Source organism: Oncorhynchus keta, chromosome 15 (genome assembly GCF_023373465.1).
Source record: "Oncorhynchus keta strain PuntledgeMale-10-30-2019 chromosome 15, Oket_V2, whole genome shotgun sequence".
NCBI classification, from domain to species: domain Eukaryota; kingdom Metazoa; phylum Chordata; class Actinopteri; order Salmoniformes; family Salmonidae; genus Oncorhynchus; species Oncorhynchus keta.
In genome coordinates, this window is record NC_068435.1 from 6,396,732 (window position 1) to 6,412,764 (window position 16,033).

The window sequence follows — 16,033 nt, forward strand, 5'->3', positions numbered from 1 at the left end:
ACTGAGCTACAGAAGGACCATATTTGAATTAAATTCTGTTGACTTTTACTTCCAGGTTGGGAATTTCATGTGTGGTGAGGAATTGGTACATACAGGGACACATTACAACATAGAACATGTAGGATACAGTATGAAGGATTAAATGCAATTGTATACTGTACATTCTATGCATTCACAATATTTCTAGTCATGTTTGTTTTGGTCTCGCCCAACTGTTGTTATGAAAAATGTTTTGTCTTGCCTTGTGATTGTAGTTGTTCCTACCTTAGACCGGCTCTACCAGCCAGTTGTCTCTTCTTCAGTGGTTTCTACCTTAGACCGGCTCCACCAGCCAGTTGTCTCTTCTTCAGTGGTTTCTACCTTAGACCAGCTCTACCAGCCAGTTGTCTCTTCTTCAGTGGTTTCTACCTTAGACCGGCTCTACCAGCCAGTTGTCTCTTCTTCAGTGGTTTCTACCTTAGACCAGCTCTACCAGCCAGTTGTCTCTTCTTCAGTGGTTTCTACCTTAGACCGGCTCTACCAGCCAGTTGTCTCTTCTTCAGTGGTTTCTACCTTAGACCGGCTCTACCAGCCAGTTGTCTCTTCTCCAGTGGTTTCTACCTTAGACCGGCTCTACCAGCCAGTTGTCTCTTCTTCAGTGGTTCCTACCTTAGACCGGCTCTACCAGCCAGTTGTCTCTTCTCCAGTGGTTTCTACCTTAGACCGGCTCTACCAGCCAGTTGTCTCTTCTTCAGTGGTTCCTACCTTAGACCGGCTCCACCAGCCAGTTGTCTCTTCTTCAGTGGTTCCTACCTTAGACCAGCTCTACCAGCCAGTTGTCTCTTCTCCAGTGGTTTCTACCTTAGACCGGCTCTACCAGCCAGTTGTCTCTTCTTCAGTGGTTTCTACCTTAGACCGGCTCTACCAGCCAGTTGTCTCTTCTTCAGTGGTTTCTACCTTAGACCAGCTCTACCAGCCAGTTGTCTCTTCTTCAGTGGTTTCTACCTTAGACCGGCTCTACCAGCCAGTTGTCTCTTCTTCAGTGGTTTCTACCTTAGACCGGCTCTACCAGCCAGTTGTCTCTTCTTCAGTGGTTTCTACCTTAGACCGGCTCTACCAGCCAGTTGTCTCTTCTTCAGTGGTTTCTACCTTAGACCGGCTCTACCAGCCAGTTGTCTCTTCTTCAGTGGTTTCTACCTTAGACCGGCTCTACCAGCCAGTTGTCTCTTCTTCAGTGGTTTCTACCTTAGACCAGCTCTACCAGCCAGTTGTCTCTTCTTCAGTGGTTTCTACCTTAGACCGGCTCTACCAGCCAGTTGTCTCTTCTTCAGTGGTTTCTACCTTAGACCGACTCTACCAGCCAGTTGTCTCTTCTTCAGTGGTTTCTACCTTAGACCAGCTCCACCAGCCAGCTCACGTTGTCTCTTCTTCAGTGGTTTCTACCTTAGACCGACTCTACCAGCCAGTTGTCTCTTCTTCAGTGGTTTCTACCTTAGACCAGCTCCACCAGCCAGCTCACGTTGTCTCTTCTTCAGTGGTTTCTACCTTAGACCGACTCTACCAGCCAGTTGTCTCTTCTTCAGTGGTTTCTACCTTAGACCGGCTCTACCAGCCAGTTGTCTCTTCTTCAGTGGTTTCTACCTTAGACCGGCTCTACCAGCCAGTTGTCTCTTCTTCAGTGGTTTCTACCTTAGACCAGCTCTACCAGCCAGTTGTCTCTTCTTCAGTGGTTTCTACCTTAGACCGGCTCTACCAGCCAGTTGTCTCTTCTTCAGTGGTTTCTACCTTAGACCGGCTCTACCAGCCAGTTGTCTCTTCTTCAGTGGTTTCTACCTTAGACCGGCTCTACCAGCCAGTTGTCTCTTCTTCAGTGGTTTCTACCTTAGACCGGCTCTACCAGCCAGTTGTCTCTTCTTCAGTGGTTTCTACCTTAGACCGGCTCTACCAGCCAGTTGTCTCTTCTTCAGTGGTTTCTACCTTAGACCGGCTCTACCAGCCAGTTGTCTCTTCTTCAGTGGTTTCTACCTTAGACCAGCTCTACCAGCCAGTTGTCTCTTCTTCAGTGGTTTCTACCTTAGACCGGCTCCATCAGCCAGTTGTCTCTTCTTCAGTGGTTTCTACCTTAGACCGGCTCTACCAGCCAGTTGTCTCTTCTTCAGTGGTTTCTACCTTAGACCGGCTCCACCAGCCAGTTGTCTCTTCTTCAGTGGTTTCTACCTTAGACCGGCTCTACCAGCCAGTTGTCTCTTCTTCAGTGGTTTCTACCTTAGACCGGCTCTACCAGCCAGTTGTCTCTTCTTCAGTGGTTTCTACCTTAGACCGGCTCCACCAGCCAGTTGTCTCTTCTTCAGTGGTTTCTACCTTAGACCAGCTCCACCAGCCAGTTGTCTCTTCTTCAGTGGTTTCTACCTTAGACCGGCTCTACCAGCCAGTTGTCTCTTCTTCAGTGGTTTCTACCTTAGACCGGCTCTACCAGCCAGCTGTCTCTTCTTCAGTGGTTTCTACCTTAGACCAGCTCCACCAGTCAGTTGTCTCTTCTTCAGTGGTTTCTGTCAGGATTTGGCCAGGGTTGTTCCGGTTTTTGGTCACTAGATGCCCCCATTGTGCCTTTTGACCTTTTGTTTTCCCTTGATCCCCATTATTATTTGCACCTGTGCCTCGTTTCCCCTGATTGTATTTAAACCCTTTGTTTTCCTCAGTTCTTTGCTCTGTGTTTTTATGTTAGCACCCAGCTCTAGTACTCTGTGAACTCTTGTTGATCCCGGTGGACTCTCTTGTGGAATTCTGTTTTTTGTTCTTGTTTGTTTGTTTTTGAGTATCTTTTGAGGCTTTTTGTGCTTTACCTTCCACCTTGTGGATTTACCTTTTTTGTCTTGGAGGATTACCTTTGTTCTTGTGGAATTCCTTTTGAGGTTGTGGAGTTACATGTTTTCCTGAAGAACTTCACTTTTTACTTCATTAAATACACCGTCTCAAGTACTGATGTGTCTGCCTCATCTTCTGGGTTCTGCCGACTATTCGTGGCTCAGTTGGTTAAGTGACTGGCCACTTGGGAACCACCGGACAATCTCGACAATCTCGAGTCCCTGATCAAGTTGGCCTCACGCATTGACCAGCGTCAGAGAGAGAGAACTCAACCGTAGACCTCTAGCCCCTATCAGTCCCAGCTCCGAGTCCCCACCTTTATCCTCGCTGGCTCCACCGGAACCCATGCAGATTGGACGCATCTCCCAGGCTGAGAGAGACCGCCGGATGAGGGAGCGACGCTGTCTATATTGCGGCAAACCGGGCCATTTCCGTTCCACGTGTCCCGGGCTCCAGGGAAACGCTCTGTCCCGTACAGACCGGGGGGAACTGTAACGGGAAACATAACCTCCTCCCATCCGTCCAACTCCCGTCTGCTCATTCCAGTCACCCTTTCCTGGGACAACCACAAGCTTCACCTTCAAGCCTTGGTAGACTCTGGTGCCGCAGGTAACTTCATGGATGGTGTCTGGGCGAAGGAGAATGGCGTTCCCTCTGAACCTCTAAGTGACCCCATGAGGGTTACTACATTGGATGGAAGCCCTTTGGGATCTGGACTTGTCACTCATGTCACTACCTCCTTGCGACTTTCAGTTTCACAACACCAGGAATTTATGAACTTTCATTTGATCTCCTGTTCCGAGTTCCCTCTCGTCCTTGGATACCCCTGGCTTCACAGCCATAACCCTCACATCGACTGGTCTGTGGGTACTATCAAGCAGTGGGGTCCTACGTGCCAAGCTACTTGTATTTTCCAGAATTCCCCGAGTTCTACTCCCGAGTCTTTAGAATCCATCGACCTGACCCGAGTTCCCGAGTGTTACCATGACCTCAAACTGGTATTTAGCAAACAGAGGGCCACCATGCTACCACCCCATAGACCTTATGATTGCCCCATCGAACTGTTTCCGGGCACTTGTCCCCCCAGGGGTCGGATCTTTTCCCTATCTCCACCCGAACGAGCTGCCATGGATACCTACATCAAGGACGCTCTGGAAGCAGGCCTCATGCGTCCATCCACCTCCCCGGCGGGAGCAGGGTTTTTCTTTGTGGCCAAGAAAGACGGTGGATTACGTCCTTGCATCGACTACCGGGGATTCAATGCCATAACCGTCCGTAACCGTTACCCGCTACCCCTTATGGCCACAGCCTTCGAGCTGCTCCAGGAAGCAGTTGTTTTCACTAAGCTTGACATGCGGAACGCATACCATCTTGTGCGGATCAGACCTGGTGACGAGTGGAAGACCGCTTTCAACACGCCTACTGGTCACTATGAATACTTGGTGATGCCCTTCGGCCTGACCAACGCCCCAGCGGTGTTCCAAGCGCTCATAAACGATGTGCTTAGGGATATGCTTAACATATTTGTGTTCGTTTACTTGGATGACATCCTCATCTTTTCGAGCTCTCTTCAAGAACACACTAAGCATGTCAGACAAGTACTCAAACGCCTCCTAGACAGCCATCTGTACGTTAAGCCGGAAAAATGTGAATTCCATTCATCCCGAGTACAATTCCAGTTGTCTCTTCTTCAGTGGTTTCTACCTTAGACCAGCTCCACCAGACAGTTGTCTCTTCTTCAATGGTTTCTACCTTAGACCAGCTCAACCAGCCATCTCACGTTGTCTCTTCTTCAGTGGTTTCTACCTTAGACCAGCTCAACCAGCCAGCTCACGTTGTCTCTTCTTCAGTGGTTTCTACCTTAGACCAGCTCTACCAGCCAGTTGTCTCTTCTTCAGTGGTTTCTACCTTAGACCAGCTCCACCAGCCAGTTGTCTCTTCTTCAGTGGTTTCTACCTTAGACCGGCTCCACCAGCCAATTGTCTCTTCTCCAGTGGTTTCTACCTTAGACCGGCTCCACCAGCCAGTTGTCGCTTCTTCAGTGGTTTCTACCTTAGACCAGCTCCATCAGCCAGTTGTCTCTTCTTCAGTGGTTTCTACCTTAGACCAGCTCCACCAGTCAGTTGTATCTTCTTCAGTGGTTTCTACCTTAGACCAGCTCTACCAGCCAGTTGTCTCTTCTTCAGTGGTTTCTACCTTAGACCAGCTCCACCAGCCAGTTGTCTCTTCTTCAGTGGTTTCTACCTTAGACCAGCTCAACTATCCAGTTGTCTCTTCTTCAGTGGTTTCTACCTTAGACCGGCTCCACCAGCCAGCTCATGTTGTCTCTTCAGTGGTTTCTACCTTAGACCAGCTCAACTAGCCAGTTGTCTCTTCTTCAGTGGTTTCTACCATAGACCAGCTCCACCAGCCAGCTCACGTTGTCTCTTCTTCAGTGGTTTCTACCTTAGACCAGCTCCACCAGTCAGTTGTCTCTTCTTCAGTGGTTTGTACCTTAGACCAGCTCCACCAGCCAGTTGTCTCTTCTTCAGTGGTTTCTACCATAGACCGGCTCCACCAGCCAGCTCACGTTGTCTCTTCTTCAGTGGTTTCTACCTTAGACCAACTCCACCAGCCAGCTCACGTTGTCTCTTCTTCAGTGGTTTCTACCTTAGACCAGCTCCACCAGCCAGTTGTCTCTTCTTCAGTGGTTTCTACCTTAGACCAGCTCAACCAGCCATCTCACGTTGTCTCTTCTTCAGTGGTTTCTACCTTAGACCAGCTCAACCAGCCAGCTCACGTTGTCTCTTCTTCAGTGGTTTCTACCTTAGACCAGCTCCACCAGTCAGTTGTCTCTTCTTCAGTGGTTTCTACCTTAGACCAGCTCCACCAGCCAGTTGTCTCTTCTTCAGTGGTTTCTACCTTAGACCGACTCTACCAGCCAGTTGTCTATTCTCCAGTGGTTTCTACCTTAGACCAGCTCCACCAGCCAGTTGTCTCTTCTTCAGTGGTTTCTACCTTAGACCGGCTCTACCAGCCATTTGTCTCTTCTTCAGTGGTTTCTACCTTAGACCGGCTCTACCAGCCATTTGTCTCTTCTTCAGTGGTTTCTACCTTAGACCGGCTCTACCAGCCATTTGTCTCTTCTTCAGTGGTTTCTACCTTAGACCGGCTCTACCAGCCATTTGTCTCTTCTTCAGTGGTTTCTACCTTAGACCAGCTCCACCAGCCAGTTGTCTCTTCTTCAGTGGTTTCTACCTTAGACCAGCTCTACCAGCCATTTGTCTCTTCTTCAGTGGTTTCTACCTTAGACCAGCTCTACCAGCCATTTGTCTCTTCTTCAGTGGTTTCTACCTTAGACCAGCTCTACCAGCCAGTTGTCTCTTCTTCAGTGGTTTCTACCTTAGACCGGCTCCACCAGTCAGCTCACGTTGTCTCTTCTTCAGTGGTTTCTACCTTTGACCGGCTCCACCAGTCAGCTCACGTTGTCTCTTCTTCAGTGGTTTCTACCTTAGACCAGCTCTACCAGCCAGTTGTCTCTTCTTCAGTGGTTTCTACCTTAGACCAGCTCCACCAGCCAGCTCACGTTGTCTCTTCAGTGGTTTCTACCTTAGACCAGCTCAACTAGCCAGTTGTCTCTTCTTCAGTGGTTTCTACCATAGACCAGCTCCACCAGCCAGCTCACGTTGTCTCTTCTTCAGTGGTTTCTACCTTAGACCAGCTCCACCAGTCAGTTGTCTCTTCTTCAGTGGTTTGTACCTTAGACCAGCTCCACCAGCCAGTTGTCTCTTCTTCAGTGGTTTCTACCATAGACCAGCTCCACCAGCCAGCTCACGTTGTCTCTTCTTCAGTGGTTTCTACCTTAGACCAGCTCCACCAGCCAGTTGTCTCTTCTTCAGTGGTTTCTACCTTAGACCAGCTCAACCAGCCATCTCACGTTGTCTCTTCTTCAGTGGTTTCTACCTTAGACCAGCTCAACCAGCCAGCTCACGTTGTCTCTTCTTCAGTGGTTTCTACCTTAGACCAGCTCCACCAGTCAGTTGTCTCTTCTTCAGTGGTTTCTACCTTAGACCAGCTCCACCAGTCAGTTGTCTCTTCTTCAGTGGTTTCTACCTTAGACCGACTCCACCAGCCAGTTGTCTATTCTTCAGTGGTTTCTACCTTAGACCAGCTCTACCAGCCAGTTGTCTCTTCTCCAGTGGTTTCTACCTTAGACCGACTCCACCAGCCAGTTGTCTATTCTTCAGTCGTTTCTACCTTAGACCGGCTCCACCAGCCAGTTGTCTATTCTTCAGTGGTTTCTACCTTAGACCGGCTCCACCAGCCATTTGTCTCTTCTTCAGTGGTTTCTACCTTAGACCGACTCTACCAGCCAGTTGTCTCTTCTTCAGTGGTTTCTACCTTAGACCGACTCTACCAGCCAGTTGTCTCTTCTTCAGTGGTTTCTACCTTAGACCAGCTCCACCAGCCAGTTGTCTCTTCAGTGGTTTCTACCTTAGACCAGCTCCACCAGCCAGTTGTCTCTTCTTCAGTGGTTTCTACCTTAGACCGGCTCCACCAGTCAGCTCACGTTGTCTCTTCTTCAGTGGTTTCTACCTTTGACCGGCTCTACCAGCCAGTTGTCTCTTCTTCAGTGGTTTCTACCTTAGACCGGCTCCACCAGCCAGTTGTCTCTTCTTCAGTGGTTTCTACCTTAGACCGGCTCCACCAGTCAGCTCACGTTGTCTCTTCTTCAGTGGTTTCTACCTTTGACCGGCTCTACCAGCCAGTTGTCTCTTCTTCAGTGGTTTCTACCTTAGACCGGCTCCACCAGCCAGTTGTCTCTTCTTCAGTGGTTTCTACCTTAGACCGGCTCCACCAGCCAGTTGTCTCTTCTTCAGTGGTTTCTACCATAGACCGGCTCCACCAGCCAGCTCACGTTGTCTCTTCTTCAGTGGTTTCTACCTTAGACCAACTCCACCAGCCAGCTCACGTTGTCTCTTCTTCAGTGGTTTCTACCTTAGACCAGCTCCACCAGCCAGTTGTCTCTTCTTCAGTGGTTTCTACCTTAGACCAGCTCAACCAGCCATCTCACGTTGTCTCTTCTTCAGTGGTTTCTACCTTAGACCAGCTCAACCAGCCAGCTCACGTTGTCTCTTCTTCAGTGGTTTCTACCTTAGACCAGCTCCACCAGTCAGTTGTCTCTTCTTCAGTGGTTTCTACCTTAGACCAGCTCCACCAGCCAGTTGTCTCTTCTTCAGTGGTTTCTACCTTAGACCGACTCTACCAGCCAGTTGTCTATTCTCCAGTGGTTTCTACCTTAGACCAGCTCCACCAGCCAGTTGTCTCTTCTTCAGTGGTTTCTACCTTAGACCGGCTCTACCAGCCATTTGTCTCTTCTTCAGTGGTTTCTACCTTAGACCGGCTCTACCAGCCATTTGTCTCTTCTTCAGTGGTTTCTACCTTAGACCGGCTCTACCAGCCATTTGTCTCTTCTTCAGTGGTTTCTACCTTAGACCGGCTCTACCAGCCATTTGTCTCTTCTTCAGTGGTTTCTACCTTAGACCAGCTCCACCAGCCAGTTGTCTCTTCTTCAGTGGTTTCTACCTTAGACCAGCTCTACCAGCCATTTGTCTCTTCTTCAGTGGTTTCTACCTTAGACCAGCTCTACCAGCCATTTGTCTCTTCTTCAGTGGTTTCTACCTTAGACCAGCTCTACCAGCCAGTTGTCTCTTCTTCAGTGGTTTCTACCTTAGACCGGCTCCACCAGTCAGCTCACGTTGTCTCTTCTTCAGTGGTTTCTACCTTTGACCGGCTCCACCAGTCAGCTCACGTTGTCTCTTCTTCAGTGGTTTCTACCTTAGACCAGCTCTACCAGCCAGTTGTCTCTTCTTCAGTGGTTTCTACCTTAGACCAGCTCCACCAGCCAGCTCACGTTGTCTCTTCAGTGGTTTCTACCTTAGACCAGCTCAACTAGCCAGTTGTCTCTTCTTCAGTGGTTTCTACCATAGACCAGCTCCACCAGCCAGCTCACGTTGTCTCTTCTTCAGTGGTTTCTACCTTAGACCAGCTCCACCAGTCAGTTGTCTCTTCTTCAGTGGTTTGTACCTTAGACCAGCTCCACCAGCCAGTTGTCTCTTCTTCAGTGGTTTCTACCATAGACCAGCTCCACCAGCCAGCTCACGTTGTCTCTTCTTCAGTGGTTTCTACCTTAGACCAGCTCCACCAGCCATCTCACGTTGTCTCTTCTTCAGTGGTTTCTACCTTAGACCAGCTCAACCAGCCAGCTCACGTTGTCTCTTCTTCAGTGGTTTCTACCTTAGACCAGCTCCACCAGTCAGTTGTCTCTTCTTCAGTGGTTTCTACCTTAGACCAGCTCCACCAGTCAGTTGTCTCTTCTTCAGTGGTTTCTACCTTAGACCAGCTCCACCAGTCAGTTGTCTCTTCTTCAGTGGTTTCTACCTTAGACCAGCTCCACCAGTCAGTTGTCTCTTCTTCAGTGGTTTCTACCTTAGACCAGCTCCACCAGTCAGTTGTCTCTTCTTCAGTGGTTTCTACCTTAGACCAGCTCCACCAGTCAGTTGTCTCTTCTTCAGTGGTTTCTACCTTAGACCAGCTCTACCAGCCAGTTGTCTCTTCTCCAGTGGTTTCTACCTTAGACCGACTCCACCAGCCAGTTGTCTATTCTTCAGTGGTTTCTACCTTAGACCAGCTCTACCAGCCAGTTGTCTCTTCTCCAGTGGTTTCTACCTTAGACCGACTCCACCAGCCAGTTGTCTATTCTTCAGTCGTTTCTACCTTAGACCGGCTCCACCAGCCAGTTGTCTATTCTTCAGTCGTTTCTACCTTAGACCGGCTCCACCAGCCATTTGTCTCTTCTTCAGTGGTTTCTACCTTAGACCGACTCTACCAGCCAGTTGTCTCTTCTTCAGTGGTTTCTACCTTAGACCGACTCTACCAGCCAGTTGTCTCTTCTTCAGTGGTTTCTACCTTAGACCAGCTCCACCAGCCAGTTGTCTCTTCTTCAGTGGTTTCTACCTTAGACCAGCTCCACCAGCCAGTTGTCTCTTCTTCAGTGGTTTCTACCTTAGACCGGCTCCACCAGCCAGTTGTTTCTCTTCTTCAGTGGTTTCTACCTTAGACCGGCTCCACCAGCCAGTTGTCTCTTCTTCAGTGGTTTCTCTTCTTCAGTGGTTTCTACCTTTGACCGGCTCTACCAGCCAGTTGTCTATTCTTCAGTGGTTTCTACCTTAGACCGGCTCCACCAGACAGTTGTCTCTTCTTCAGTGGTTTCTACCTTAGACCGGCTCTACCAGCCAGTTGTCTATTCTTCAATGGTTTCTACCTTAGACCAGCTCCACCAGCCAGTTGTCTCTTCTTCAGTGGTTTCTACCTTAGACCAGCTCAACCAGCCAGCTCACGTTGTCTCTTCAGTTGCCATGACAATATATGGGAGAACATCTGTCTTTAAGACAGTTTCACTCACTGAGCTACAGAATCTATATGGTGTGTGTGTTACAGAATCAATACGGTGTGTGTGTGTGTGTGTTACAGAATCAATACAGTGTGTGTGTGTGTGTGTTACAGAATCAATACGGTGTGTGTGTGTGTGTTACAGAATCAATACAGTGTGTGTGTGTGTGTTACAGAATCAATACAGTGTGTGTGTGTGTGTTACAGAATCAATACAGTGTGTGTGTGTGTGTTACAGAATCAATACAGTGTGTGTGTGTGTGTTACAGAATCAATACGGTGTGTGTGTGTGTGTGTTACAGAATCAATACAGTGTGTGTGTGTGTGTGTGTGTGTGACAGAATCAATACGGTGTGTGTGTGTGACAGAATCAATACGGTGTGTGTGTGTTACAGAATCAATACGGTGTGTGTGTGTGTGTGTGTGTGACAGAATCAATACGGTGTGTGTGTGTGACAGAATCAATACGGTGTGTGTGTGTTACAGAATCAATACAGTGTGTGTGTGTGTGTGTGTGTGTGTGACAGAATCAATACGGTGTGTGTGTGTTACAGAATCAATACGGTGTGTGTGTGTGTTACAGAATCAATACAGTGTGTGTGTGTGTGTGACAGAATCAATACGGTGTGTGTGTGTTACAGAATCAATACAGTGTGTGTGTGTGTGTGTGTGTGACAGAATCAATACGGTGTGTGTGTGTTACAGAATCAATACAGTGTGTGTGTGTGTGTGTGTGTGTGTGACAGAATCAATACAGTGTGTGTGTGTGTGTGACAGAATCAATACGGTGTGTGTGTGTGACAGAATCAATACGGTGTGTGTGTGTGACAGAATCAATACAGTGTGTGTGTGTGTGTGTGTGTGTGTGACAGAATCAATACAGTGTGTGTGTGTGTGTGTGACAGAATCAATACAGTGTGTGTGTGTGTGTGTGTGTGACAGAATCAATACAGTGTGTGTGTGTGTGTGTGTGACAGAATCAATACAGTGTGTGTGTGTGTGTGTGTGACAGAATCAATACGGTGTGTGTGTGTGTGACAGAATCAATACAGTGTGTGTGTGTGTGTGTGTGTGACAGAATCAATACAGTGTGTGTGTGTGACAGAATCAATACGATGTGTGTGACAGAATCAATACAGTGTGTGTGTGTGTGTGTTACAGAATCAATACACTGTGTGTGTGTGTGTGTGACAGGGTCAATACGATGTGTGTGTGTGCGAAAAATATCTAGTGTGAAAAGATCTGATGTGATTGGTCAAAAAGATCAGAATTGGGCTGCACGTATAAACGTAGCCCTAGAGACATCATAAAGCCTCTCCACCTCTCCTTCTACCCCTCTCCTCCTAACCTCCCTTCTACCCCTCTCCTCCTAACCTCCCCTCCCCTCCACCTCTCCTTCTACCCCTCTCCTCCTAACCTCCCCTCCACCTCTCCTTCTACCCCTCTCCTCCTAACCTCCCCTCCACCTCTCCTTCTACCCCTCTCCTCCTAACCTCCCCTCCACCTCTCCTTCTACCCCTCTCCTCCTAACCTCCCTCCACCTCTCCTTCTCTCTTCTACCCCTCTCCTCCTAACCTCCCCTCCACCTCTCCTTCTACCCCTCTCCTCCTAACCTCCCCTCCACCTCTCCTTCTACCCCTCTCCTCCTAACCTCTCCCCCTCCACCTCCCCTCCCCCCTCCTAACCTCCCCTCCACCCTCCTTCTCCTCCTAACCTCCCCTCCACCTCTCCTTCTACCCCTCTCCTCCTAACCTCCCCTCCACCTCTCCTTCTACCCCTCCTCCTAACCCTAACCTCCCCTCCACCTCTCCTTCTACCCCTCTCCTCCTAACCTCCCCTCCACCTCTCCTTCTACCCCTCTCCTCCTAACCTCCCCTCCCCTCCCACCTCCTCCTTCTACCTCCTCTCCTCCTAACCTCCCCTCCACCTCTCCTTCTACCCCTCTCCTCCTAACCTCCCCTCCACCTCTCCTTCTACCCCTCTCCTCCTAACCTCCCCTCCACCTCTCCTTCTACCCCCTCTCCTCCTAACCTCCCCTCCACCTCTCCTTCTACCCCTCTCCTCCTAACCTCCCTCCACCTCTCCTTCTACCCCTCTCCTCCTAACCTCCCTCCATCTCTCCTTCTACCCCTCTCCTCCTAACCTCCCCTCCACCTCTCCTTCTACCCCTCTCCTCCTAACCTCCCTCCACCTCTCCTTCTACCCCCTCTCCTCCTAACCTCCCCTCCACCTCTCCTTCTACCCCTCTCCTCCTAACCTCCCCTCCACCTCTCCTTCTACCCCTCTCCTCCTAACCTCCCCTCCACCTCTCCTTCTACCCCTCTCCTCCTAACCTCCCCTCCACCTCTCCTTCTACCCCTCTCCTCCTAACCTCCCCTCCACCTCTCCTTCTACCCCTCTCCTCCTAACCTCCCCTCCACCTCTCCTTCTACCCCTCTCCTCCTAACCTCCCCTCCACCTCTCCTTCTACCCCTCTCCTCCTAACCTCCCCTCCACCTCTCCTTCTACCCCTCTCCTCCTAACCTACCCTCCACCTCTCCTTCTACCCCTCTCCTCCTAACCTCTCCTTCTACCCCTCTCCTCCTAACCTCTCCTTCTACCCCTCTCCTCCTAACCTCCCCTCCACCTCTCCTTCTACCCCTCTCCTCCTAACCTCCCCTCCACCTCTCCTTCTACCCCTCTCCTCCTAACCTCCCCTCCATCTCTCCTTCTACCCCTCTCCTCCTAACCTCTGCATGTATAAACGCAGCCCTAGAGACATCATAAAGCCTCTCCACCTCTCCTTCTACCCCTCTCCTCCTAACCTCCCCTCCACCTCTCCTTCTACCCCTCTCCTCCTAACCTCTCCCCCTAACCTCCCCTCCACCTCTCCTTCTACCCCTCTCCTCCTAACCTCCCCTCCACCTCTCCTTCTACCCCTCTCCTCCTAACCTCCCCTCCACCTCTCCTTCTACCCCTCTCCTCCTAACCTACCCTCCACCTCTCCTTCTACCCCTCTCCTCCTAACCTCCCCTCCACCTCTCCTTCTACCCCTCTCCTCCTAACCTCTCCTCCTAACCTCCCCTCCACCTCTCCTTCTACCCCTCTCCTCCTAACCTCCCCTCCACCTCTCCTTCTACCCCTCTCTTCCTAACCTCCCCTCCATCTCTCCTTCTACCCCTCTCCTCCTAACCTCCCCTCCACCTCTCCTTCTACCCCTCTCCTCCTAACCTCCCCTCCACCTCTCCTTCTACCCCTCTCCTCCTAACCTCTGCACGTATAAACGCAGCCCTAGAGACATCATAAAGCTAATCCTGTCGAGACACTGTGTGTTGTTTTTTTTATTTGGTATTTTATCCCCCTCTTCATCACTGCAACTCCCCGACGGGCTCGGGTGGCGAAGGTCAAGTCAGGCGTCCTCCGAAACATGGCCCGCCAAACCGCGCTTCTTCACACACTCCCCGCCCCTACGCTGCACCTACTACCCATGAGGGTACATGCCGCGCCCACTAGAATGACATCACTACAAGCATTACATCACTACACGCACACTAGCTAGTACACACGCTACAGATGTCGGATCTTTATTTGACCTTGTTCGTCGCAGGAGGAATATAATCCTGCAGCAGGAAGATTTGAATATCTGAAGAAATATTTATAATGGCCACCAGGGGGCAGCAGGATGCAGTGTTTGTAGGCCAGGTGCAGGCTTACAGCATGTCTCTCCATTCAGATGTGGATTGTTATAAATTGACATATTTGTAAGGGGTAGATGTATTTTTTGTTTGGAAAAATCAGTTTCTTTAGATAAATTGTTTTATTATATGTAGAAATAGGCAAGTAATAGGCAGAATAAATGATTGGTTACCTCAGTGCCTGTGTAATCCAGCCACTGACCCCAGCAAACATATGCTATAGTTGGCACGGGTTGAAATCTGGCCCACTGCCCTTAATTCCGCGTGGTTACAGGGTTAATTCCACGTGGTTCCGGGGTTAATTCCACGTGGTTACAGGATAAATTCCACGTGGTTACAGGGTTAATTCCGCGTGGTTACGGGGTTAATTCCACGTGGTTACAGGATAAATTCCACGTGGTTACAGGGTTAATTCCGCGTGGTTACGGGGTTAATTCCGCGTGGTTACGGGGTTAATTCCGCGTGGTTACGGGGTTAATTCCGCGTGGTTACAGGGTTAATTCCACGTGGTTCCGGGGTTAATTCCACGTGTTTACAGGGTTAATTCCGTGTGGTTACAGGGTTAATTCCACGTGGTTACAGGGTTAATTCCACGTGGTTCCGGGGTTAATTCCACGTGGTTACAGGGTTAATTCCACGTGGTTACAGGGTTAATTCCACATGGTTAGGGGTTTAATTCTGTATGGTTGCAGGGTTAATTCCACGTGGTTACAGGGTTAATTCCACGTGGTTAAAGGGTTAATTCCACGTGGTTACAGGGTTAATTCCACGTGGTTCCAGGGTTAATTCCACGCGGTTCCAGGGTTTATTCCACATGGTTACGGGGTTAATTCCACGTGGTTATGGGTTTAATTCCACATGGTTAGGGGTTTAATTCTGTATGGTTACAGGGTTAATTCCACGTGGTTACGGGGTTAATTCCGCGTGGTTACGGGGTTAATTCCGCGTGGTTACGGGGTTAATTCCGCGTGGTTACGGGGTTAATTCCGCGTGGTTACGGGGTTAATTCCGCGTGGTTACGGGGTTAATTCCGCGTGGTTACGGGGTTAATTCCGCGTGGTTACGGGGTTAATTCCGCGTGGTTACGGGGTTAATTCCGCGTGGTTACGGGGTTAATTCCGCGTGGTTACGGGGTTAATTCCGCGTGGTTACGGGGTTAATTCCGCGTGGTTACAGGGTTAATTCCACGTGGTTCCGGGGTTAATTCCACGTGGTTACAGGGTTAATTCCACGTGGTTACAGGTTTAATTCTGTATGGTTGCAGGGTTAATTCCACGTGGTTACAGGGTTAATTCCACGTGGTTACAGGGTTAATTCCACGTGGTTACAGGGTTAATTCCACATGGTTAGGGGTTTAATTCTGTATGGTTGCAGGGTTAATTCCACGTGGTTACAGGGTTAATTCCACGTGGTTAAAGGGTTAATTCCACGTGGTTACAGGGTTAATTCCACGTGGTTCCAGGGTTAATTCCACGCGGTTCCAGGGTTTATTCCACATGGTTACGGGGTTAATTCCACGTGGTTATGGGTTTAATTCCACATGGTTAGGGGTTTAATTCTGTATGGTTACAGGGTTAATTCCACGTGGTTAGGGGTTTAATTCTGTATGGTTACAGGGTTAATTCTGTATGGTTACAGGGTTAATTCTGTATGGTTACAGGGTTAATTCCGCGTGGTTACAGGGTTAATTCCGCGTGATTACAGGGTTAATTCCGCGTGGTTACAGGGTTAATTCCACGCGGTTCCAGGGTTTATTCCACATGGTTACGGGGTTAATTCCACGTGGTTATGGGTTTAATTCCACATGGTTAGGGGTTTAATTCTGTATGGTTACAGGGTTAATTCCACATGGTTACGGGGTTAATTCCACGTGGTTAGGGGTTTAATTCTGTATGGTTACAGGGTTAGTTCCACATGGTTACAGGGTTAATTCCACGTGGTTAGGGGTTTAATTCTGTATGGTTACAGGGTTAATTCTGTATGGTTACAGGGTTAATTCCACGTGATTACAGGGTTAATTCCGCGTGGTTACAGGGTTAATTCCACGTGATTACAGGGTTAATTCCGCGTGGTTACGGGGTTAA